We start from the raw sequence: 25,189 nt of genomic DNA, 5'->3' as shown, positions 1-25,189 counted from the left end.
AGTGTGCGGGGGAGAGAGAGTGTGAAGGTGGGAGAGTTTGGGAGGGAATGAGTGTGACACTGGGGAATGTGTGGGGAGTGAATGTTAGTGGGGGAGTAATCGGAGAATTGATGTGATGTGTGGTGTGTGTGAGGGAGTGAGTGCGATAGTGGGGGTGTATTCGGGGAGTGAGAGTGACGGTGGTTGAGTGTGAAGGGCGTGTGATTGTGTGGCAGGAGGAGTGTGTGGCTGAGTGAGCATGACGGTGGGGACAGTGTCGGTGACTGATAGTGACGGTGGGAGTTGACGTGGGAGTGTGGGAGTGACGGTGGAGGAGTTTGCTCGGGACTGAGTTTGCAACTGGGAGACTGTGTATGGATGTTCACGCATGTCAGTGGGAGAGGCTGTAGGAGCGTGAGCATGGCATTGGGGAGTGGGCAGGGGAGTGAAATCTGGTAGGGTAGTGTGTGGGACATGAGCAAAAGGGTGTGGGAGTGTGCACGTGAGTGAGAGTGATGGTGGGAGTGTGCTGCATTCAGTGACCATGATGTTGGCAGAGTGTGTGCGCGAGTGTGCGTGACGGTGGTGGAGTGTGCGAAGGAGTGACGTTGACAGTGGTGGCCTTTGTGGGGGCGTGAGGAAGACGTAAGCCGAGTGTCAGAAAGAATGATGGCTGAATAGGAATAGTTTATTAATTATGACATTGTCTGCGCTTTTTATGTCGAAACTTGTCTCCTCAGTATCTGAACATTTTCACTACATTTCTCTGAATAGTTTCAGCAAAGATGGTTGCATGCAGCCCACCATCTTTGGACCAGCTCGGTATGAGCTGTATCCTCATTGTTACTCTGCTGTAACTCATAGTAACCCAACATATTTTATTATCTGTGTCTGTTTTTATTTCTGAATATCCCGTTTAGATATAAACAATCTTATCAACCTGTATAACCTGTGATTAAACAGTCTGTATATATGATATAATTCTGCACATCACATTTAAAATTGTCTGTTCTATTCACGTTGTTGTTCAGCATTCCATGTAACAAAGGTCATCTGTGATCTTGCTCTGTGATGCATTTCATTCCGTTTGTCAGAAATAATGATGGCTGAATACTCGTGACTGGGAGATATTAATGTACTCCCCTTAGGTCTCCTCAGTCACTGGCCGCAGCCCTTTCTGTCTCATAGCCATTATCACCTTCATTCTGTCACTGACTCATTAATTCATGACTGTTAATTATCAAGGTTATTGTACGTTGTTATGGAACGTGCCCGACCCCTCAAAACATTCTTAACCACGTTTCCATGACCCATAATGTTGCCATTTGTTGACGTTAAATGTATAGTGCATATTCCCAGAGTGAGTTAGCTGGTCCGACTGCCGACTTTTAAATAAACGGAATATATTTACAAAAATAAGGAATGAAACAGAACGAGCTGAAAATACGATACCTGAATGATTTATCCTATCCAAAACTGACAGGCAATCTCCAATTAATAATGTTGATCCAAATTACTTACACCAATCCCAATAAACAAACCCCTGAGCACAAAGAGTAAAAATTACACAAAAAAGCTTACAGGTTACGACGTCAGAGGACTGAAGGAGGGAGAGTGCGTCACGTTTCAACAGTGAACCTGACTCAACTAACACTCGAACTGAACTGACCTGTGCAGCTGGAGAGCTGGCCACATCTCCTTGATTACACCAACTTTTTTTAAAGGCTTGAAAGCCTTCTTTCGGAAGCGTTATCTTTTAGGTAAAAAAGGACCCCAATGAAGCATTCAAAACTGAGACATGTTGGAACATTGGTTGATTAGAGCCTATCTGGAAAAAAATCAAGGACAACATAACCTGGTAAAGAGACCACATGTGTGACAACTCCCCCAAAATAAAACTGAAGCTTCAATATCCAAAGATGGCTTCAGTTTTCAAAACCTCCAAAAATAGTAGTTCGTACTCTACAATGCGCATGGACATTCGTTTACTATAAACATGCAAACATGCACAACTACATCCAGATTCAGTGTGTGGTCCTTCCATCACTGAGTGCCTCCATTTGTCACTCAAGTCTCAACAAAGCATTGGCAATCATGTTTTCAAGACCTGCCACGTGCACAATTTTCAAATTGAATGGCTGTAACAAGAGGCTCCAGCTAAACCGTCTCGCATCTTTGTCCTAAAATTTCTCAAAAAGTCTTCATTGAGTTATGGTCGGTGTGAATGCTTGTCTCCATTACGTTGCTGGCAAAATAAACACTGAAATCTTGTCGTACCAACACAAAGCTCACAGTCTCTTTCTGAACTGCTGAATATTTCTACTAATGAACATTCAACTTCTTGGAGAAATACCCTGTCTTCCTGTCATCTTCCTGTCATCTTCCTGCAAGAGTCCAGCACCGATATCCACATCATTCGCATTTAAATACATTTTGAATGGTTTTGCATAATCAGTTGTGTGTCATCGTGGGTAGTGGTTAACACATATTTCAAATTCTGTCAAATGCCTTCTGACAGTCCTCTGTCCACTGACACTTCTTGCCTTCCTTTAACAATTCAGTGTGTGGAGCAGTCACACCGCGAAAATGAGGCACAAACATTCGATAAAATCCACTTAGTCCCAGGAACTGCTCCCAAGGTAAAGTCCCCAATTACCTTCACTTTTAAATCTCATGGTACCGTATATCTACGTCCAATAGCATGGCCAAGAAAGGTGACTTTTGCTTTGGCAAATTCACTTTTCGCTAGGTGTACAACCAAGCCTGCCTTCTGAATTCGATCGAACACGTCTGATAGATGCTGTAGTGTTCCTTCCATGAGTCACTAAAAATCACAATGTCATCAATGTCCACCACAGGTTGGATAATCCAGCAACTTATTTGTTAGTCCCTGAAATGTGGCTGCACATTTTTCACAACAAATGTAAGTTGCTTGTCCCACATTTTCAACGCAGTCTTCCAATCATGGAACTGGGTATACACCAATGTTTTTAACTGTATTGACGTTACAATAGTCCACACATAATCGTTGGGTACCATTTGGTTTTGGCACCATGACTATGGGTGAGTTCCAGTCACTGCACGTTGATTATGTCAGCTTAGAGCATGCATTCAATCTCATTCTGAACCTGTGCCAACTTGAGACGATCATGCCTGGAAGGATGTTGTTTAATCGTAACGACGTCTCCTATAGATACATCATGCACAATTAGTTGAGGTCCACAAACGTTGCTTTAAAAGGTTCACCTATAACTGGAAGTAACAGTAATACCTTATCCCCGATCGCAAAATTGTAATGTTTTGATTTCCTGTCCGCTTCCTGTTTTATTGCATGCTGCAATACTTTTAAATGCTGGCTGAACAACTCCCCAGCACTATTAATCGTTCCCTAAAAGTTGAGACCTAGTCCAAATGTGTGGCCTTTGAATTCTGATTTACTATTTTTTCCTTAATCAATATTAATGATCCTCTCAATAATGCCCCAAAAATAATTCAAATGGATTGAGTTTGCGCTGTTATTTTGGTGCATTCCTGATCACAAAAAGGGCAAATGGAATTCCCTTACCCTTATCATCTGGATAATCCTGATCATAAGCCCTCAACATGGTCTTTAATGTTCTAGCACTCCCTGCAGGTTTGGATGATACGCAGTCGATTTGAATTGCTTTATTCCGAAGACATCATAGTGAAGAAATTAGATGTGAATTTTGAACTTTGACCTCACTCTATCTCTATTGGTAGTCCGTGTCTATTGATTTTTAAAAAGAGCAATTCCTTTACAATTCTTTTAGTTGTGATACTGCATCTTGGTATGGCCTCTGGAAGTCTCGTCGAAGCATCCAGTATTGTTAACAAATACTGGTGCCCACCTTTTTGTTTGAGTTCGGGGACCGAACCAATCAATTAAGACTCTTGTAAAAGGTTCTTCAAATGCAGGAATAGTTAAGAAAGGCGCAGGTGTTATTATCACTTGTGTTTTTCCCAATTACCTGACATGTATGATTCGTGTTGCAAACTTCAACTAAATCATGTTGCAGTCCAGGCCAGTAAAAATGTCTCTGTGTTTCAGCCTGTGTTTTCCTCACTCCTAAATGACTTCTAGATAGTAGCTCATGCACATTCACATCACCTCTTTTCGGTATCCCATTGGTAATACGATGTGATGAGCGTCTGCCCAACTATCATCTTCTTGAGTATGTCATAGTCTCCATTTCCTCATTTAGACATCATTTTTAGGGTAATAACACTCAGAGATACATTCAAAATTCCTAACGTATATGCTTTTTGATAAAACTGCTTTATCCTTTTTTCTTTCTGCTGTAACTCAATTAGTTTAAATGAGCTAAAATATTTGCATGATGCCCTGTTTGGTAAATAGTTTTTTCACAACTATCTGATGGAACAAAATCTCTGTAAATGGCACTCCCACTTCCTTATCTTTACATTTTTGATATCTCCTGTTTTAAGTGGTGACATTGGGGCTTCGTTGCCCACACTCAGGAAACTTCCAGGATAACACTTCTGCATTGCGTCCCCACTGGCTCTTCAACCAGATTGGCAGCACTCGTACTGGTGATTCAGCTATATTTTTTCAAGGATAGATTGTATTCCTGGAGCTGAGAGTTTATCCAATACTCGTATCACAATTTCTCCACACCTTTCTGGATACTCTGTCCTCACTTCACATCATTATGCGATTTTTGTCTCAAGGTGAAATTCACTTTAGCAGTAGCAGTTCTGGAAGTAGTCCTTCTGGAGTGTATATCTCCTGATCTTTCAGCATCACGGACTAAGAGGATCCTGTGTCCCTTAATATTGCATCCTCTTTACATGCCCTATGTCAATAAACTTTTCATTTGGAGGTATATGTTCTAAGCAGATCTGCCACTTCCTCCTTAACAAACCTCTGGTCAGCTTATACACTCCGAAGCAGCTTTCTAGCTTTCACTGTGCTTTCTGTCATCACTCCAGCAAAACTTCCAAGGTTATCCTGTTTTCCTGCATTTCTATTTTTTTCCCTGAACCCACCAACACAGTGCTTTCGTGTGACATAATTTATTGCAATGAAAGCACCGGAGCTTTTAAGCTTCATTGTTTCCTTCAAGTGTTTCCTTTTTAGCCTGTGCTAAGTTATCCTCATGATATTCATTGAGATCTACCTTTCCCTCCTACATAAGGATTTCTCTTTGCCCCAGTTTCTATCCCTCATGGACTGAAATTGATTCTAGAAGCCAAACCATGTTTTATGGACCAATTCATAATCATCAGCCACTTCAGCTGCCAGTCTTGCCATTTTAACTCTCTGTTCTTCCAAATGTGTTTGTACTGTGTCAGGCAGTGAATCTTTGAACTCCTCCAAAGTAATTGTATCTCTCAGAGCATCGTAGGTTTACTGTATTTTTAAAGCTCTTTCCAGCTATCAAAATTACTATCTTTGATCCTTTCGACCTCAATATAGAGTTTGACCAGGATCCGTCCTTATATTCCAGAAACGTTGTCTGTCGGATTCTGGCACAAGCTCATATTCACTTTCTTTACCTCCTCATACACCACAGATCCCTCATCTGATAGTGTGGTGTTGTGAATACTTGCCAAACTCAACCTACAAGTTTTGTTTGGATCAACAAAACCCACATGGTCACTGGCCATTGCAATTGTTCAGCCACTTTTTCAAAAGAAATGGAAAAGATTTCCATATCCTACTGATCAAATTTAGGCAAGGACTGAATATAATTTAAAAAGTTTCTCACCAGGTTTTTGCTTACCATGGGTTTGCTCATCCTCACTCTGTTCCTCACTAAGCTCACCTTCAGTCTTCGTCTCCATCCTTTTAAGTTGACTTTCCATTCTAAGTGTCTATCTCTGAAGCACAAACCCTATCTATTTTTCTGTCTCTCCTGCTGAGGACATTCATTGTTTTTTCTTTCCTCTGCCAAACCTACTCATTCTCTTTCTTTCTCTACTGATTTTAGCCGTAACTCAAACTGCTTCATTTCCGCTTTTAACTCCAGCTGCGTTATTTGCAATTGAAGTTTTCTGATCTCTATAGGTCTAGATGGAGTTTCCAGCAAATTAGAATGCTGAGTTACAGCTGCAATCATCTCATTTTTCCTCACGTTAGGAGGTAGCTTCACCGCGAGCTAATTCCCGCAGCTTGGACTTATGTGCATTCTGTAAAAAAAACCCAAAGTCACTTCTTCCACCTCCAAAACATCCTTGGTTCCTGCAAAAGTTATTGTTATCTAAAGCTCTGTGTCCCCACCAAATCAACACACGAATTAGGAGATACTAATACTTGCCACTCGCTGCCTAAATCCCTCAAATAGCCCCCATTCTGTTATGGAACAGGTCCGGCACCACAGAACATTTTAAGCAGCTAGCCCAGACCGTAACGTTGTTATTTCTTAAATGGTAGAGTAGAGTGGATCTTCCCAGAGTGAATTAGCTGGTCAGACTGCTGACTTTTAAACAAATAGCATTTATTTACCAAATTACCGAATGAAACACAAGAAACTAAAAATAGAATACCTGAATAACTAATCCTATATAAACCCGACAGTGTATCCAGACTTAAGGATCCTGTTCCAAAATACTTGCAACAATCCCAAGAAGCAAACCCCTCAGCACATTGACACAAAGGCTTACAGGTTATAAGGTCAGAAGGACAGAAGGAGGAGGAGAGAGTCCAGTTCCAACAGTGACCCTGACTTAACTAACCCCAGAACTGATCAGACCTGTCCAGCTAGAGAGTTGGCCACGTCCTCTTGAATATCCAAGTTTCGTATTAAAAACTAGAAAGCCTTCTGGCTGAGGCATTACCTGTTAGTTATAAACAAAACGATCCCAATGAAACTTTCAAAGTTCAGACATATTGGAATCTTAGTTCATTTCGACTTTCTGTAAAAAAATTATGGACAATATAACCTTGTAAAAGGACCGGTTTTGTCACAACATGCCACATCTGGCTTTAGGCTGAATACAGTAAAGGTAAGTCTTACTGCTTTGAAGCCAATAAAGTGTATTCAACTGTTTGTGAGTTTACATGAAACAAAGCTGAATCGCATTGTGTGTTGAAGGGTTCAACATTGTTTTATTAGAGCAACGAGAGGAATATCCAGACAGCTCCACACTTCCTGTGTATGGTCAGGGAGAATAGGCCCACTGAGAATCTATTGGCATGCGTCTGGTGTAGTTGAGGAGAGATCAGCACTTTAAATACATATAGATCACGTATTTTGTGGGTGGCTGTGTTGGGGGCGCGGTGTGTTCAGATGTTTACAGCGTTGCAAACGTCTACACAGCAGAATCATCGAGCCTGTGATAAGGAAACATCCATCATTCTCCCTCACAACTAATTTCACAAGAGCAATTGGTGATGGGAGATGTGACCAATAGTCAGCGATGTCAACATTCAATCAAGTTCAGTTGTTATTTGTGATCTGAAGGTACCATACTGAATGGGGTAAACTAGATCTGTTTGTTCAGTGACTTTGATTGACGTCAGTCTCCATGGATCCTAATGATGTCGCTGGATGGTTTCCCTCTTCTATTAGTAAGGGGCTTCTTGCAATGATTTATCCCATTGCAGCAGCAGATGCATCACCTGCAACACTAACAGGAATCAGCAGTTGCAGAGGCGGGGAGAGGAGAGGTCAGAATCTGTGAGTAGACTGTAATAATGGATCAGAATCTGAGAACAGTAGACTGGAATGTTCCAACAATGGTTCAGAATCTGAGAACAGTAGACTCGAATGTTGCACCAATGGTTCAGAATCTGAGAACCCTAGGATGGAATGCTGCAACAATGGACAGGAGTTTATCCTGGGGTCTTTCCTATGTTTCGTGGTATTGGAACATATTACCACTTCGGATATACGGTGTACTGCTGATTATTCAGGCTGGTTACTATCCCATGCTTGCTATTGTTGGCGTTTCTGGTAAGTCTCCCCATCTCTATCTATTTATTAATCCCATAAACCATGGTGAAATTCAGTGCTATTTCTGTTAAATATATTTGACAAAGTTGGAAACTACTGTCTTCAGTTTCCAATGCAAATCCATTCATTACCACAAATTTCAAAACCGCCCACAACCCCGCTCTGACACATATATGAGAACAAGACTGTTTACAATCCGGAAGTGCTTATTTGCCCTGAATTGATTTATGTCTTCACATTCTCTCCATCACCAAACAGACCCACTACCAGCTCCATGGTAACCCCATTCCACAGCTTGACGTTTGTGCAGTTGCTAAATACACCATTATACATGCCTTGGAAAATTTCAGACTTCATGGTTCCAGCTCTCTTCTAATCACTCTTTCCATTACAATGTTTCCATCATGACCTTGTTCTTGTCTCTAAAGTAAATGCATGTCAGGGACACTATGTCAGAATAGTAATGTCGCTGGCCACGTCATTCAGTGGTCCAGGTTACTACACTAAAGACACTGTTTCAAATCTTATCTCAGACGATGAGAGAACTTCAACTCAAATGACAGGAACTGGAAAGAAAAACGAATGCTACTAATACAACCCCACTAGCATTTTGTCAATACAGTTTGTGAGAAGATGTGTAGCTCGGGTGCTCGTTGTTGTGGTTCTGTTCGCCGAGCTGGGAATTTGTGCTGCAGACATTTCGTCCCCTGTCCAGGTGAAATTCTCAGTGCTTGGGAGCCTCCTGTGAAGCCCTTCTGAAGCCACACTAGCATACATCAAGAGCATTTCCGAACTGACAGCCAGACTACTGCGACCACTAGGACTCATAGCATACAACCCAACAGCCACTCTCAGACAACAACTCACCAGAACGAAGGACCCGATGCCCAGCATGAACAAAACCAACATTATGTACAAAATCCCATGCAAGGTCTGCACAAAACATTACATAGGACAAACAGGAAGACAGCTAACGATCCGTATCCATGAACAACAACTAGCCACGAAATGACACGACCAGATTTCCTTAGTAGCCACACACACAGATGACAAGCAACATGAGTTCGGCTGGGACAACACTACCATTATAGGACAAGCCAAACAGAACAGTCACGGAATTCCTAGAGGCATGACAATCATCCACAGATTCAACAATAAGCACATCGACCTGGACCCAATATACTGACCACTGCAACGGACAGCTGGAACTGACAACCGGAAGCGGCAGAGACAAACCACTATAAATGCCGGAGGAGACATCACAGAAGTGCTTCACAGGAGGCTCCCAAGCACTGAGGATGTCACCTAGTCAGGGAACGAAACGTCTGTAACACAAATTCCCAGCTCGGCGAACAGAACCACAACATATTGTCAATAAGTTTATCTATTTCACTGATGTTCTTTGGTAAAGTCATATCACATTATCACCTGGTCTGGATAAGGACGACGTCAGGTCCACAGCAAGGTGTTTTGCTCTATACTGCCTTAAGGAATGGCCTCACAGTAAAGGGCATTTAGTGAGGTCAACAAACGGTGCCCTTAACAGCGATGCAGACATCTTATCTAATAACAACACATAAAGTTTCGGAAAAAAAGGAATGATGCGAGATATCAGAAGAATGATGAAGTGTCAGAGTAGCTGAGCAGAATTGGCAGCCTCGGATCGGGATAAAAATAGAATTGGCATTTCGAATCCAATGACCATTTATCAGAATTGCACACAACTGGGAAATAGTGTGATTGATGTTGGTGTCAGGGACGTCTGTTGTGATGGGGAGAAGGACGGAGTTGAACAGTTATGGAAAGAGAAAGAAAGAGATAAAGAAGCAAGTTGATGGATTGCTTATGACAAGCTGGAATGGAAATAATAAACAAGATTAATCTTATTTATTTTTCTGCTGCTGCCATATTCACGAAAATCCTGTCCATGTAATGTATACATCTAAGTCACGGTTTGAAGTGAGTTATGTCCCTTTGTCTCCCTTTCCTAAGAGTAATCTTTTTTTAAATTCATTAATGGGACGTTGTGACAGCATATAGTTCCCTTTTCATGTTGTCCTTGAGAAGCTGTTGGTGAGCTGCAGTCCTGACCACTGCAGTCAGTGGGCTGTAAGCACTCAATGCTTAGCTCCATCTGGTTTACTTTCAATGAGACTTTATCGTGAGTGATATAACTGAGTGGTTCGGCTTGGACATTTCAAACGGCAGCCGAGAGGTAACAACATTGCTATGGGTCTAGAGTCACATGTAAGCTTGATCAGGTGAAGATGACAGATCTCATTCCTTGAAGTGCATCAGTGTGTCAGGTAGGTGTTTCTGACAATTTTTTCATTCCTTCTTAATTCGTGATATTTTATTGAACTCAAATTCCAATATTTGCCGTTTTGGGATTCGAATCTGTGCTCTGGGTCATTACCTGGTTGCTGCATTAATAATCCGAAGATAATAGAGCTATGCCATCACCTCCTCAGCATCTTCAAACATCTCCAATGGCAACAGTGGTGTTTCTGTTGGCGTGGCTGTGCTGGAAGTAAAGCGTTTCGCAAGGCAAACAAATGATTTGGCAAAACATACCATCCTTCTCATTTTGTATTTATGAGAAGGTGAGATGATGGGAAGTGCTCTTGGTGAAAAGGATTTGAATGCTCTTGGTCATGAGTCACTGACTGAATTCATACAGAGCAGCAAGTAATTAGCACAGTATATTGCATACTGTCCTTCATTGAACAATGATTCAAATATAGATGTGAAGACACCTCCCTGCAGTTGTAGAGAGATATTGAGACAGCACGTGGGGCACTGTGAACAGATTTTCTCTCCATTATTAGAATGATCTCCTTGCTACAGTGAGATAGTGTAAAGGAGTTTGACCAGACTAATCTCTGCAGTGATGGTACCATGAGGAGAGTGTGAAGGAAATGAGTGTTTAATCTGTAATGCTGCAAAAGATTAAAAAGTGATTGCAATAAAACTTGAGTGTTTTGAACCAGGACTCATTATGCCCAAAACAAAACAATAGCGTGAAATATGACATGCGTTTTCCTGCAGTACATGTTTTCAAATGTGTACAGATACATTGATAGGAAATGTTTAGCAGGACATGGGCCAAGTGCAGGGAAATGGGGTTAGCATGAACGGATATTTTGTCAGCATAGACCAATTTAGGCTAACGGCCCCGTCTCCCTGCTGTTAAACTCTATGACTCTCTGATAGTTTACACTCTCTGTGGAGACCCTATGTTGGTTGCGAGAGAGCTGTAGATTCTGAATGAACTCTCCCCATCTCAACGTACAGTTGGAGGGCGACTCTGCACTGAGCATCATGTTGTTCACAAATGTGTCAGCAGCTACACTCTGATAGAGCTGGCCATTCCCAAAACTTTCTGATCTCCATGCAGAATACGAGCCTGTCTTCTCGGAGATTGCAGATGCCACCTTGCGACTTGGGACAAGCCATCCGCTGTGCTCCTCTACATCAGCAAACCACATTAATGTAACACATGTGCAGCATTAGCAATGGTGCCAGGAGGAACAACTTGGGGCAGTCAGTCTGTGCAGTCTCTGCTTCATTGGTTTGTCGTGTTGCAGCATCAATGACATGCTCCTATTTCAGTGCAACAGTTTGGAGGGGCTGAATGGTTCCTTCTTTTCGTGTGTCAGCGTCTTGAGGGGTTGCATGTCCTCCTACTTATCCCAGGGAAGAGGTTCACTATTGGGTGACTCGTGGTAGCTGCTAACCATCGTGTTGTGCTGACTAGACTCCTTATCGTCCTGTGTAATAAAAGACAAACAGGAGGCTGGAAGAACACCACAAGCCAGAGAGCAGCAGGAGGTGGAGAACGCAATATTTCCGGTACAACCATTCTTCAGGATTGGGGGTAGGGGTAGGGGGAGCTGCAGATAAAGAGGGAAGGAAATGGTCGGGTTGGGGGGAGAGCAGGGGGAGGGGAATTGAAATAGTTCGTGACTGGGAGCTCACATCTGCCCCTTTGGGCCCGGCTGTGATAAATGGTAAAATGTGCTCTTTGTTTATATTTGGTCTCCCCAATGTAGAAAAGACCACATCGGAAGCACCTGATGCAGTACACAAGGTTGGAAGTGATGCAGGTGAATCTCTGTTTCACCTGGAAGGACTGTTTGGGGCGCTGAATGGAGGGAGATTGTGTGCCAGCAGGTGATTCATCTTTTCCGTTTTCAGGGGCAGTTGTCAGTCGGGATTGGAGGGTTTGGTGGGGAGTGTGGCACGAACCAAAGATTAGCGAAGGGAATGGTCCTTGTGGAAGATGTGCCAGGTGTTGGGATCCAACCTAGTTTGCTGTATCTGGTGCTTCCGATGTGGTCTTCACGACATCATTGATCACAAATGTAAACTAAGGGGACGTTTTACTAAGCATCTCAGCTGAGCCCACAAGGGTTGAGCTGACCTCCCAGTCACTGCCGATTTCAATTACTCCTCCCACGCCCTTTCCAACGTGGCCATCTTCGACTTCCTCCATTGCCACAATGAAACAAACCGCAAATTGGAGGAACAACACTTCATCTTCTGCCTGGGAAGCCTACAGCCGGGGGACTCAACATTGAGTTCTCCAGTTTCAAACAACCGCCTCTCCAATCCCCCAACAACATTCCCAGCTCCTCCTCCTCCCTTCCATTCCTCTGATCAGCCCTCCTTCCATCTCCCAACTGGGTTCATTCCTCCCATCGACCAACCTGGACATAATCACTACTTTGTTCACCTATCCTCACATCACCATCCTGTCTCCTCCTCCCCCACCCGGCCTCTTTAAATGTAGACATCCTTAACACCTCCGACACTACCAGTCCTGAAGAAGGCTTTTACTCAAGTCGTTGACTTCTCACCTCCTGATGAGAAGTCTGTCTTGTTGTGTTGTTCCGGCGTCCTGATTGTCTGATTTGAATTCCAAAATTTGCAGTTTTTTAAAATAAATCTCTTCTTGTTTAAGAAACAACAGAGAGTGAATGGGCTGTGTCTCTTCTTATCAAATAGTTTGGATGGGCTGAATCGCTTTCAATGAAGCCAGCTTGAGATGCTGAATGAGCTCATCTTTCTTTACTGCGGAAATGGCCAGGGTCCAGCAGTGCTGATACACGAATGTTACCTCCACGTTAACAGCATGAGCTCGAATATTGTCCAGGTTTTGAAGCTTTATGTGATCTTCACTGAAGATCTTCACTTCTGATCGAATGACGGAATGAAAAGCATTTATGTGATCTTCACTGAAGATCTTCACTTCTGATCGAATGACGGAATGAAAAGCAGCTGAAGATATTTGTGCTGAGGAAGCTACCCTGGGGATCACCCACAGAGATATCTAGGGAATGAGAGGATTGATGTCCACCAGCCACATTGTGTTTTGAATGGCCCAACCAGTGGGGAGCTTCCAACTGATTCATATTAAATTTAATCTCGTTCCGACCCTTTGAAGGATTGCTCATTCAAATATTGATGTAATGTCAGGGCCAGTCACTCTGACGCTGTGTTCATAAATTTTGTTCATGAGTGGGGTTCGTTCCTTCTCTCAGACGGTAGAGATTGTTGGGGCCTCTCTATCCCAGACAGGTGCATTCCTGAAATGATTGGAAGGGGATTTTGAGAGAGTTGAGGGCTACAAAGATTTGGGCATGAAAGAGAAATTGCTGCCAAGAGCAGAACAGCCCTGACCTTACTGAAGGGAAGGGCAGATTTGAGGTGCTAAATAGCCTCGTGTTATTCCAACATTCCCCAGAGTTCAGTCAGTTTGTGGACTCTTCCATTTCCTGTGTTACTGACCTGAATTAGCTGAATAGACTGATCCTGTCGCTGCATATCAGTAAACTGGTGCTGCACGATCTATTTTCGGTTCAATTGTATAGGTTCGATGGGCTGGTTGGCTTCCTCTTGTAACTGTATATCAGGCTCCCGGGGTTGAAAAGCATTATCTTGTCCTGGTGTAACTGACATCCATATTGACTAAATCTACCCCCCTAGCAGAAACTGAACACTGCAGATGCTGGAGATCAGAGTCCACAAGTGTGGAACTGGAAAATCATGGCAGGTCAGGCAACATCCGAGAAACAGGATAATCGATGTTTTGGACATTTTTGATGAAAGGCTTATGCCCGAAATATCGATTCTCTTTTTCCTGCTTGACATGCTGTGCTTTTTCCAGCGCCACACTTTTTGACGTCTACCGTCCCGACCTAGTCAAACTTCCTGGTCACGTTTTCAAATAACTGTAAGATCTTTTTCAAGCATGATCTCCCACGCACAAAGCCATTCTCAATATTTCTAATCAAACCCTGTCATTCCAAATTAGTGTACATCTTATCCTTCAAAATTTTCTCAAGTAACGTACCTACCAGAGATGTTAAACTTAGTGCTCCATAGTTTTAAGGCTTTGTTTTCAGTCATTCTTAAGTAAGGGCACAATATTTGATATCCTCCAGCCTTCCAGGACCTTTGGGCGGCACGGTGGCACAGTGGTTAGCACTGCTGCCTCACAGTGCCAGAGACCCGGGTTCATTTCCAGCCTCAGGCGACTGACTGTGTGGAGTTTGCACGTTCTCCCCGTGTCTGCGTGGGTTTCCTCTGGATGCTCCGGTTTCCTACCACAGTCCAAAGATGTGCAGGTCAGGTGAATTGGCCATGCTAAATTGCCCGTACTGTTAGGTAAGGGGTAAACGTAGGGGTATGGGTGGGTTGCGCTTCGGCGGGGCGGTGTGAACTTGTTGGGCCGAAGGGCCTGTTTCCACGCTGTAAGCAATCGAATCTAATCAGCTCTGGTTAATGATGATCAAAATCATCAGCCAAGTCCCCCGCAAATGCTTTCCTAGCCCCTTACAGTGTTCTTGGATACATCTGGTAAGGGACGTGAGATTTATCCAAACTCAAGCATTCTAGTACTTCCAGTACCTTCTATACGATGATATGGACTGTGCCTAAGAAATCACCATGAACTTCGCCAAGTTCATAAGTATTCATGTTTTTCTACATGTTAAACACAGAGGAGAAATATTCGTTGATGTTCTCGCCCATCTCTTATGGTTCCACACATACATGTCACTCTGGTGTTTGAGGGGTCCTATTTTCTTACTAGTTATTGTTTTTCCTTTAATATACTGAAAGTACCATTTTGGATTCATCTTAATCTTCTCAGCCAAGGCTTTTTCATGTCCCCTTTTCGCCCTACTGATTTCCTTCTTCAGTAAATTCCTATATCCATTATATACATCCAGGGATTCACTTGATCCCAGCTGCCTGTAACGTAGCTGCTTTTTTCTGGTCAAAGCCTAAATTTTTCTTTTTATCCAGAGTTCCCCATTCCAGCCAACTTTCCTTTCACCCCCATAGTAACAAATAGACGGTGAACTCCAGTATCTCACGATCGAAGGACTCCCGCCAGCCAGAGGTCCCTTTGCCGACACCAAACTATTCCAACAAACCCCTGCAAACTCCTATGTAATTCCATCTAAATTAGTCTTGCCCCAATTTAGAACTTGAAGCTGTGGACCAGTTTTGTCTCTCTCCATCAATATGTGAAAATTAATAGAACTATGGCCATTGGTTCCAAAGTGCTCCCACACTGTCACCTCCGTCACTTGTTCTGTCTTATTTCCTAAGAGTAGGACGAATTTTGCCCCTGAACGAGTAGGCCCAACTACATACTGATTGAGGGAATTTTCCTGGCGCAATTAATGGATTCCACTCCACCAAATCCCTTAACGCGCTGGCAGTGCCAGTCAATGTTATAAAAATTAAAATCCCAAATATGACAATCCAATGTCTGCAAGTATATTAGTTACTCTAATTCCTGGTGACTATTTCGGGGCCTATAGTGCAGCCCCTATAACATCACCATACCCCTTCCTATTTATTAGCTCCATCCACAAATCCTCGCTGTTCGATCCTTCAATTATTTCATCTCTGATTACTGCTGTGATACAGCCATTGATCAGAAATGCAACTCCCCCTTCCCTCTTTCCACCATTCACTGTTCTGTCTAAAGCTATACCCTGGCATATTAAGCTGTCAGTCCTGTCCCTCCCTTAGCTATGTTTCTGTAATGCCTGAAATATCCCACATAGCCTTACCTGTCAGTCCTCTTGCATTGAAATAAATGCAATTTAATAAAAACAGGCATTCTTGCTGCCTGTTCTTTTCCAGCCTGACCTGTCTTTTCACTTTACTGTTTCTGATTGCTGTATCTCCTTCCAGCCTCACACTTGCCTCCCTGCTCTTGATGATCTCATCCCCTGCCAATCTCATTTAAACCCTCCGTTGGAGCACGAGCAAACCTGCCCGCCAAGATATTGGATCCCCGCTACAGTGCATATGCCACCTGTCCCTCTTGAACAGGTCAACTCTGTCACAGAAAAGACCCCAATCATCGAAAAATCTGAGTGCCTCCCCCTCGCACCAATTCTTCAGTTATGTATGGATCTGCCATATCCTTCTATTCTTACTTTCATGAGCTCATGAAACAGAAAGTAATCAGAAGATTACCACTTCGAGGTCTTGGTTTTTAACTTTTCTCCTAGCTCTCTGTAATCACTCTGGAGGACCTCATTCCTATATCTACGTGTATCATTTGTGATGCCAACGTGCACAATGACTTCAGGCTGCTCACCCCCCCCCCCCCCTCCCTTGCAGCCGCTCGGGGGCTTCCTGCAACCTGGCACCTTGGACGTAGCACAAGTTGCTGGATTCCCGTTTGAGGCCCCAGAATCTCCAAAGTGTCCCTCCAACAATCGACTCTCCTATCTCTAAGACTCTGTTTAAATTTACCCTTTCCTGCTGTGCTCCAAAACCAGTGGTAGTGCCACAAACTTGTCTACTGCAGCTTTCCATTGAACGGTCATTCCCTCCAGCAGTATCTGAAGTGGTATACTTGTTTTCGAGGGGAATGGCCACAGAGGCTGCACTCTCTGCTTACTCCCTTTGCTATTCCAAACCTACTCTCTGCCTGGAACACGATAGGGAGCAAGGACTGACTGTTGGATTAAATTGTGTTGATTGAAATGCAACAGGGCAGACAGGTAAGACTGATGAACACAGGGCATGGATGTTTATGTGGGACTGTGCCATTATAGTCATTACAGAAACATGGCCAGGGGTAGGTCTTGGGCGTGACCACCACACTAAAGCAGTTAAATATGAAGTTTGCAGCATCTCCGATAATCCTGATTGCATCCAGTTCCAGCTCCCAAACCTGCTGTCCCAGAAGGTGCAACTGGATGCAAATTCCACACGTGTAGTTAACAGGGACGGTGGAAATCTCTCTGAGCTCCCACAGGAGGAACGTGCAACTGGTCTAACTGCCATCTTGACTGCTGTAATAATAAATTAAAACGACTTTATTTGAGCTTGCCTGTACTTTTTTTTCTGAGCTGCTGCTGTCTGAAGCCTCTCATACCAATGACTTGCGACTTACTCTGCTACCAACAGCATTTTCTCTACTCCTCCACATTTACTTTTGTTTAGGGAAGAAGGGAGACACTACAGTAATGCAATGTTTGTGCCTTAAATATTCCTTGATACCAAGCCCGTGGCGACCTGCACTCCAGCGCACGTCCTTACCTGTACTTGGAGGTGGTCTTGCTGAATCTTCTTCCTTCTGGTGGTGACTGAGCTGAGGCAAATATTCACCCCAACAGTCAATCCACTGGTCCTTCCTGTCTATTAATACTGCATTTATGAAATCCTTGAATCCGTCGATTGCATTCCAAACTGTGTCTCACTCCAAAGGGAGAGAAGTTTTGTTCCAGTGAATACAGGGATGTTGGAAGGAGAATTGCATTAGACATTGGAGCAACATTCTGGCTATCTGCGCACTGAGTCTGCTTTTCTGTTCAATTCCGTTATATTTATGCTGATAATGCCACATTCTACTTTACTGCATTTTCCCTATAACCAACCCTAGTTTAAAAATCAGCCTGTCTCAGCCTTCAAGATGTTTAATGACCTAGCCTCAAAAGCCCTCAGAATTTTCTACAATTGTACCCCTCTTACTGTTGGGAGACGTGATGGTCTTTAATCCCATGCCTTATTTCTAGCACTCTATGAGCCAACATTAGATGTTATCGTATCCCATCATACCTTCGCTTTGGCCAGAGGCAAGGGAAAAATAAAAACGTCAGAGCCTGTGCTCTTCTCCCTCATCTTCCACATCAGCCTAAGTTACAGTTCACCCGGATATGGGGATTTGCCCATTCTTTAACCTGCATCAATTTCAAATTCTTCCTTTGCTTCTGTATCAAATCGTTCAAGGGGCACACTGTCACTCTCTCTGAATCCAGGAACTGCTTCTCCCAACTGAAGACCAATATGAAGCCAACGTTTAACATATCATGTGGCTCCGTGCACAGGCTGTCCCCTTTGTCTCCAATACTCCCCCTTCTTTCTGCTGTTACCTTCTTCCTCTTAATAAACTGATATAATGTCTTTGGATTCTTGTTAATCTTAGCCACTAATATTTTATCACGATCCCCCTTCTGCTCTTCTACTGACTTTTCAAGATTAGCACGACAGTTTCTATATTCATTTAGTGCATCCATTGACCTGCTCATTTTGTACCTGTTTTAAGCTACTCTTGTTTTTAATTCTGTTCTGATTTTTTGTTGACACCCGAGGTTCTCTGGGCTTGTTTTCCAAATTTTCATCTTTCGTGTAACACATTGGGCGGATACTCTCATTAATTCCATTTTGATCAAGTGATTCCCAATCCCCCGCCACGCGGTGTTCTGCTACAGATTCACCCAGAAGCCACTGCACTCTGGCCAGATTCCGTCATGCTTATTTCATAAAATCGGTCTCCCCAATCCAAAAAACTTTTATTTACCAGTAGTGCGTTTTTTAAAATCTTTTCCTTACCAAACATAAAATGTATGATATAATGGTCACTGGCCGTTTACTGCTCTCCCAATCCTATCCTGACTTCATTCCCCTCAATGAGGCACATCACTGCCCCACCGATTGTTGTATCTGCTCCATGATGATACAACGAGCTTTCTGGAATAAATTTCAAGGCATCTGTCCCCTCTTAAAATATTATCACTGCCCTAATTAATGCCACGAAATGAAATGCCTGTGTATAATAAACCTATTATTGTTTTTACACACCTCAGTAAATTAGTTTTATATCTGCTCCTTGACTTTCTTTCATCTGGGGGTCGAGAATACGTCCCCAGCAGTGCCTCTGCCATGGTTTTGATCCTGAGCTCGAACCATCAACCCTCATTAGAAGATCTTTCCAAGATATCGCTCCTCCTTACTGTAGTAACTGACTCCATAACTAATAATGCAACACACCTCCTCTTTTACCCCTCTCCTGTCCTGCCTATAGTTCTTGGACCACAGGATATTGACTTGTCAGCACTGACCTGCCTCAAATGCATCTCTGAAATGACAACAATGCCACATTTCCACATGTCACCTTGTTCCCTTATCACGTCTGTCCGTCCGATAATATTCCCAGCATTAAGGTAAAAAACATTCTGGAATATAACACCTGGAATACTCTTGTACCTCGGAGTTCTTACGTCATTCCCTGTTCCTTATCAAGCTGCCCAATTCATGAACCAAAACTAAATCTGGGACTGAATTAGTATTTGTTGAAATGCAATTTCGTTTTTAATGAATGTATTAACCAAATGCAATTTTCCAGAACTGAACAATCTGCTGCACATACAATGAGTTTCTGCTGATTAATTCCCTGCTCAGTGTGCAGACGGGAGAGCCGTCAGTTATAGAGAAAATGAGGACGGCAGATGCTGGAGATCAGAGTGGAAACGTGCGGCACTGAAAACGAACAGGCAGTCAGGCAACATCTGAGGAGTAAGAGAGTCAAAGATTTGGGCATCATCCTTTCATCAGCAGCGCATTCATGTCTTCCTATATTTTTCATTCATGGTTCACAGGATATTTGGAACCATACATGCTAAGTGAAGCAGCACGGTATATAGCCCTGAAATGGAAAGCAGTCAATCAGTTGGTTGGACAGGGAGTAGACAATTTCAAGTGAAGTACAGACTAATTGAAGTACAAACATAAGAATAGATAAAAGTCCTGGGGCAGAGGGGAAACACCCTAGGTTGCTACAAGAAGAGCGGGAAGAGATTTCTGTGCCTTTGGCGATGATTTTTACGTGCGTCTTTACTGTCCATTGGAGTAGTGCCAGATGATTGAGGTTGGCAAATGTTACTCCCTTGTTCGGGAAAGGGAATTAGGATAATCCTGAGAATTATAGTCCAGTCAGTCTTACATTAGTATTGGGCAAAGTAGTGGAGCCGATTCTGAGAGACAGACTTTATGATTACTTGAAAAATCATAGCAAGATTATAAATAGTTAGCATGGCTTTGTGAGGGGCAAGTCATGCCTCCCAAACGTTATGGAACTCTTTGAGGATGGGATCAAACACACTGAAGAAGGTAGAGCTGTGGATGCGTAGTGCATGGATTTTAACAAGGCTTTTGACCACGTTCCCCATGGTAGATTCATTCAGAAAGTAAGGAGGCTTGGGATACAGAGAAACTTGTCTGTCTGGATACAGAATTGACTGGCCCATGGAGACACAAAGTGGTAGTAAATGGTAAGTATTCAGCCTGCAGCTCGGTGAAAAGTGGTGTTCTGTCGGATTCGGTTCTGGGAACTCTGCTGTTTGTGGTTGTTGTAAATGATTTGTATGAGGAAGTGGTCGATGGAACAAAGGTCGGTAGAATTGTGGATAGTGTGGAGGGCTGTTGGGGTTTGCAATGGGACATGGGCAGGATGAAGAACTGGGCTGATAAGTGGCAGGTGGATTTCAACCGGGAAAAGTGTGAAGCGACTCATTCTGGACAATCAAATGAGAATGCAGAATACAGGATAAGATAAGTACTGCTCATCAGGTGCCCAACAATTCACCCTCCTGTCTAGGCACTTTCCCCTGCCACCATAGGAATAGTAGACATGTGCCCACCCACCCCCCGGCCCTAAATATCCTTCCATATCCATCAAGGTTTCAATTGCAGTTCCACACATGTCAGCTACTGTATCCGTTGCTCCCAATATGGTATTCTATACGTTAGGGAGATAGGACCTCTACTCGCAGAGCACTTCAGAGAACATCTCTGGGACACCCGCACCAACCAACCACTCTGCCCCGTGGCCGAACGCTTCAACACCCCCTCCCACTCTGCTGAGGTCATGCAGGTCCAGGGCATCATCCATCGCCACTCCCTTACCACCTCATCTTCGACCTCGGGACACTCCAACCCCATGGCATCAATGTGGATTTCACCAGTTTCCACATTTCCCCTCCTCGCACCTTATCACAGTTCCAAACTTCCAGTTTAGCACCGACCTCATGACCTGTCCCATCTTTTTAGATTTCCTAGGAGTGTTAGGAGGCTCTTTGGCCCAACAAGTCCATACCAAACCGCCGAAGAGTAACCCATTTCACTTTGACTAAGGCATCTATTACTATGGGCAACTTAACATGGCCAATTCACCTGTGGGAGAAAACCGGAACATCCGGAGGAAAGCCATGGAGACACACGGGAGAATGTGCAAACTCCACACGGAGAGTCGCCTGAGGCCGGAATCGAAACTGGTCCCTGGCACTGTGAGGCAGCAGTACTAACCACTGAGCAATCATGCTCATATGTCCATCTTCCTTCCCACCTATCCGCTCCACCCTCTCCTCCGATATATCACCATTACCCACACCTCCACCCAACTATCGCACTCTCAGTTACCTTTCCCCAGCCCCAACCCCTCCCATTTATCACTCCACCCTCATGGATCCCATTCTTATTGCTGACTAAGGGCTTTTGCACGAAACGTTGATTTTCCTGCTCCTTGGATGCTACCTGAGCTGCCGTGCTTTTCAAGCTGCAGCCTCATGACTCGAACTTCCAGCATCTGCTGTCTTCGCTTTCGCCTTGTTGATATCTCCACTCAGTGTCTGTCCGGGTTACAGATGTATGGAGTCTGGGAGGTAGGCCAGATGTCATCACTGTAAGTAATTTGTGTGGTGTGCTTCTGACACTCCATGTCCTCACATCTGCTCTCTGGGACAGGGTCTGACTGAAAATGAAATTGTAAAGCATGGTTACTAGCCAGTCAATGATGTCTAATTTGGACAGCATTTGTACTTACATGGAGACCAATGGTAGCCTGGTAGCCTGGTGGCTAGTTTCCCACCGGCCCAAGGTCGATTCCAAATGTTTTGTTGTGAAGTAATGCTTGAATGACTTCCCTGAATCAAATGGTCGTTCTCTGGATACATTTAGGTGCAGGCCAGTATCTCACTAAGTGCCACAGGCAGCTATGAGGTTCAGTAACACTCTGCCTGAATTCAGATACTATTTTCAAAGAAGCTTATGATTGCAAGGAGATCAGTTTAGTGATCCGAAAAGTAATCAGATATTTGCTATGTTTCATGAATTGTGCAAAAATAAGATGCGAAGTATGATTATTCAACCAAACAATAATTGCATCATCTCTGAAAACAATTATGTTGATGGTATATTTATGGAACAAAAATACAAACTCCTGTCAACATTTAATTATTCAAAAATAAAGAATGTAAATTTTGTTTTATTTCGAACAAAGAATATGCTATCTGACTATAGACGTGATTACAATTACATACTCACTGTCGGTATTCAAATAAGAACATTGTCACACTAACATTTGGAAAGTGCTTGGCATCTGACCGATTATATATTAAGATTGAGAAAATAATTGAACAATCATATGGAAAAAGCGTTCTTATACATTTAAATAACAATCGGTTTAATTTCTCACTTAAATGTAGGAGCTTCAGCTATTTACCAACAATTGAGAAATTACAATAATTCAACATTCACTGTGAATGGTAACTTAAATAAATGATTTGTGATATTACAATGCAGTGAACAATAATTTGAAATCTTGCATTTTTTTAAAAGAATGAATGGCATTTAATGCAAAATTTGGTTAGTGTTAAAAAACGATGAACATATTTCCGTATGAGAGAAAAGTCAAACTTTTACAAAGTGTTTTGTGGGAAAGCAAAGAAATACTTGTTTTAGTAATTGGGATTCAAGATTTAAAATATTTATGTGCTGACTAATAATGAGACTTCATCATCAAGCTAACATTGCAATACTTGCATTTTAAATGGTTATGCTGCAGCAGCTATGATCAAATATTTGTCAGCATTTAAAAACAGGAAATAATCAGATACTGACGTTGACTTGCATCTGTACATGATAGAGTACAGAACTTTAATGGACAGAAGGAAGTTATTGGGTCACTGTGTATGCATCAGCTCCGGAAAGTCTCCCAAACTCCTCCCATTTGCCACCCGGTCTCTGTCGCCCTTTACATTCGTAACTTACAAATATATATCCAGTTCCCTTTTGAATCTTCATTCACAACGCTCCCAGACAGAACATTCTAAATTCTAATAAATCTCTCAATAAAGAAGTTTTTCCTTATCTCACTCCTAGCTCTTGTGCTGCCAATCTTGAAACTTGGACTCAGAGACGCTGTAATGCGAACGAAAATAATTTTGAGCACTGCAATAAGTTCACAGCTTTGTCCATTCTGCTTAATGAAGAGTAACCCTAATTGTTCGCATCCTACCTTTAACTAATTCGTTAATTCCAGTTGTCATTCTGATTATTTATAAGGTTACTGGTATTCTTCTACAAAGTCATGTGGTGTGTGTTTGTCTGTGTACCTCTGTGTGTGTGTGCTCATGTGTGTCTGTGTGTGCTTTTGTATGTATAAGTCTGCCTGTGTGTGCACGTGTGCATGAGTATGTGTGTGTATGAGAGAGAGACACACAGAGAGAGAGATCAATCCGCTGGAATGTCTGAATTACTCCAGTCGACACATGGAAAAGAGGTAATGATAAGGAAGGTGGCATATTTTAAAATGTGATTAAAAAACTAGCACAGAGGTGAGGGTTTCAATTTTTGGATCATTAGGTTCTCTTCCAGGGCAAGTGAGATCTTTCAAAAATGGGCAGGTTGCATCTTAACTGGAGGAGAACGAACATCCTTATGGGGAGGTTTGCTCGTGGACATTGGGTGGATTTAAACTAATAAACCAGGAGGCTGAGAACCAAAGCAGCAGGTCAGAAACTGAGCAGAAGGTAGAGGTGAATAGGACAGCAGGCATTGACCAGTCTCATGACCATGATGAAGGATGTCAATTCAAAATGTGAGTTGGAGATTGGAATAAATGATAGGAATGAGGAGCATAATTATAAGGGATAAACAAATAAGTTTGTACAGTGTGGGGGATGTGAGGAAGTGAAGTCAGAAAGCTAGTGTACAAAAAGTATTAGAAGAGAGAGACAAACCAATAAAACCTATTTAATGTCTTTGTACCTAAAAGCACAAAATATTTTGAACAATATTGAGGAGCTGACAACAGTGATGGATTATTACATGAGTGCTTCGTATCTGTTATAACTGGGAGACGGAGGATGTAGGTACAGAATTCGAGAAGATGCATTGTGAGCTCTCAACTAAGATGCAAGTTGGAATGATGTAAAGTCCACATGAGTTGTAACACAGGATAATGTTTCAGACAAGAGAGGAAATGATCTGACCAAATGTTTTAGTCAAATCTGACCACCAGGGAGGTTCCAGAGGACTGGAGAGCAGCTAATGTGGTCCCACATTACAGAAAATATGGTGGAGATAGGCCAGTGTCTTTTGGTGTACCACAGAGTGCAGTGCAGTGTATTTTATTAGAACATAGAACATAGAAGAATACAGCGCAGTACAGGCCCTTGGGCCCTCGATGTTGCGCCGATCCAAGCCCACCTAAACTACACTAACCCACTATCCTCCATATACCTATCCAATGCCCTCTTAAATGCCCATAAAGAGGGAGAGTCCACCACTGTTACTGGCAGGGCATTCCATGAACTAACGACTCGCTGAGTGAAGAACCTACCCCTAACTTCAGTCCTATATCTACCCCCCCTTAATTTAAAGCTATGCCCCCTTGTAATACCCGACTCAATACGCGGGAAAAGGTTCATACTGTCGACCCTATCTAACCCCCTAATCATCTTGTACACCTCAATCAAGTCACCCCTAAACCTTCTTTTCTCTAGTGAAAACAGCCCCAAGTGCCTCAGTCTTTCCTCATACGATTTTCCTTCCATACCAGGCAACATCCTGGTAAACCTCCTCTGCACCCGTTCCAATGCCTCCACATCCTTCCTATAGTATGGCGACCAAAACTGCACACAATATTCCAGATGCGGCCGTACCAGAGTCTTATACAA

The sequence above is a fragment of the Chiloscyllium plagiosum genome, unplaced genomic scaffold (genome assembly GCF_037043375.1).
Source record: "Chiloscyllium plagiosum isolate Xiang-an unplaced genomic scaffold, Cpla_swu_hap1 HiC_scaffold_37, whole genome shotgun sequence".
In the NCBI taxonomy this organism is placed as follows: Eukaryota; Metazoa; Chordata; class Chondrichthyes; order Orectolobiformes; family Hemiscylliidae; genus Chiloscyllium; species Chiloscyllium plagiosum.
This window is presented reverse-complemented; position numbering follows the sequence as displayed.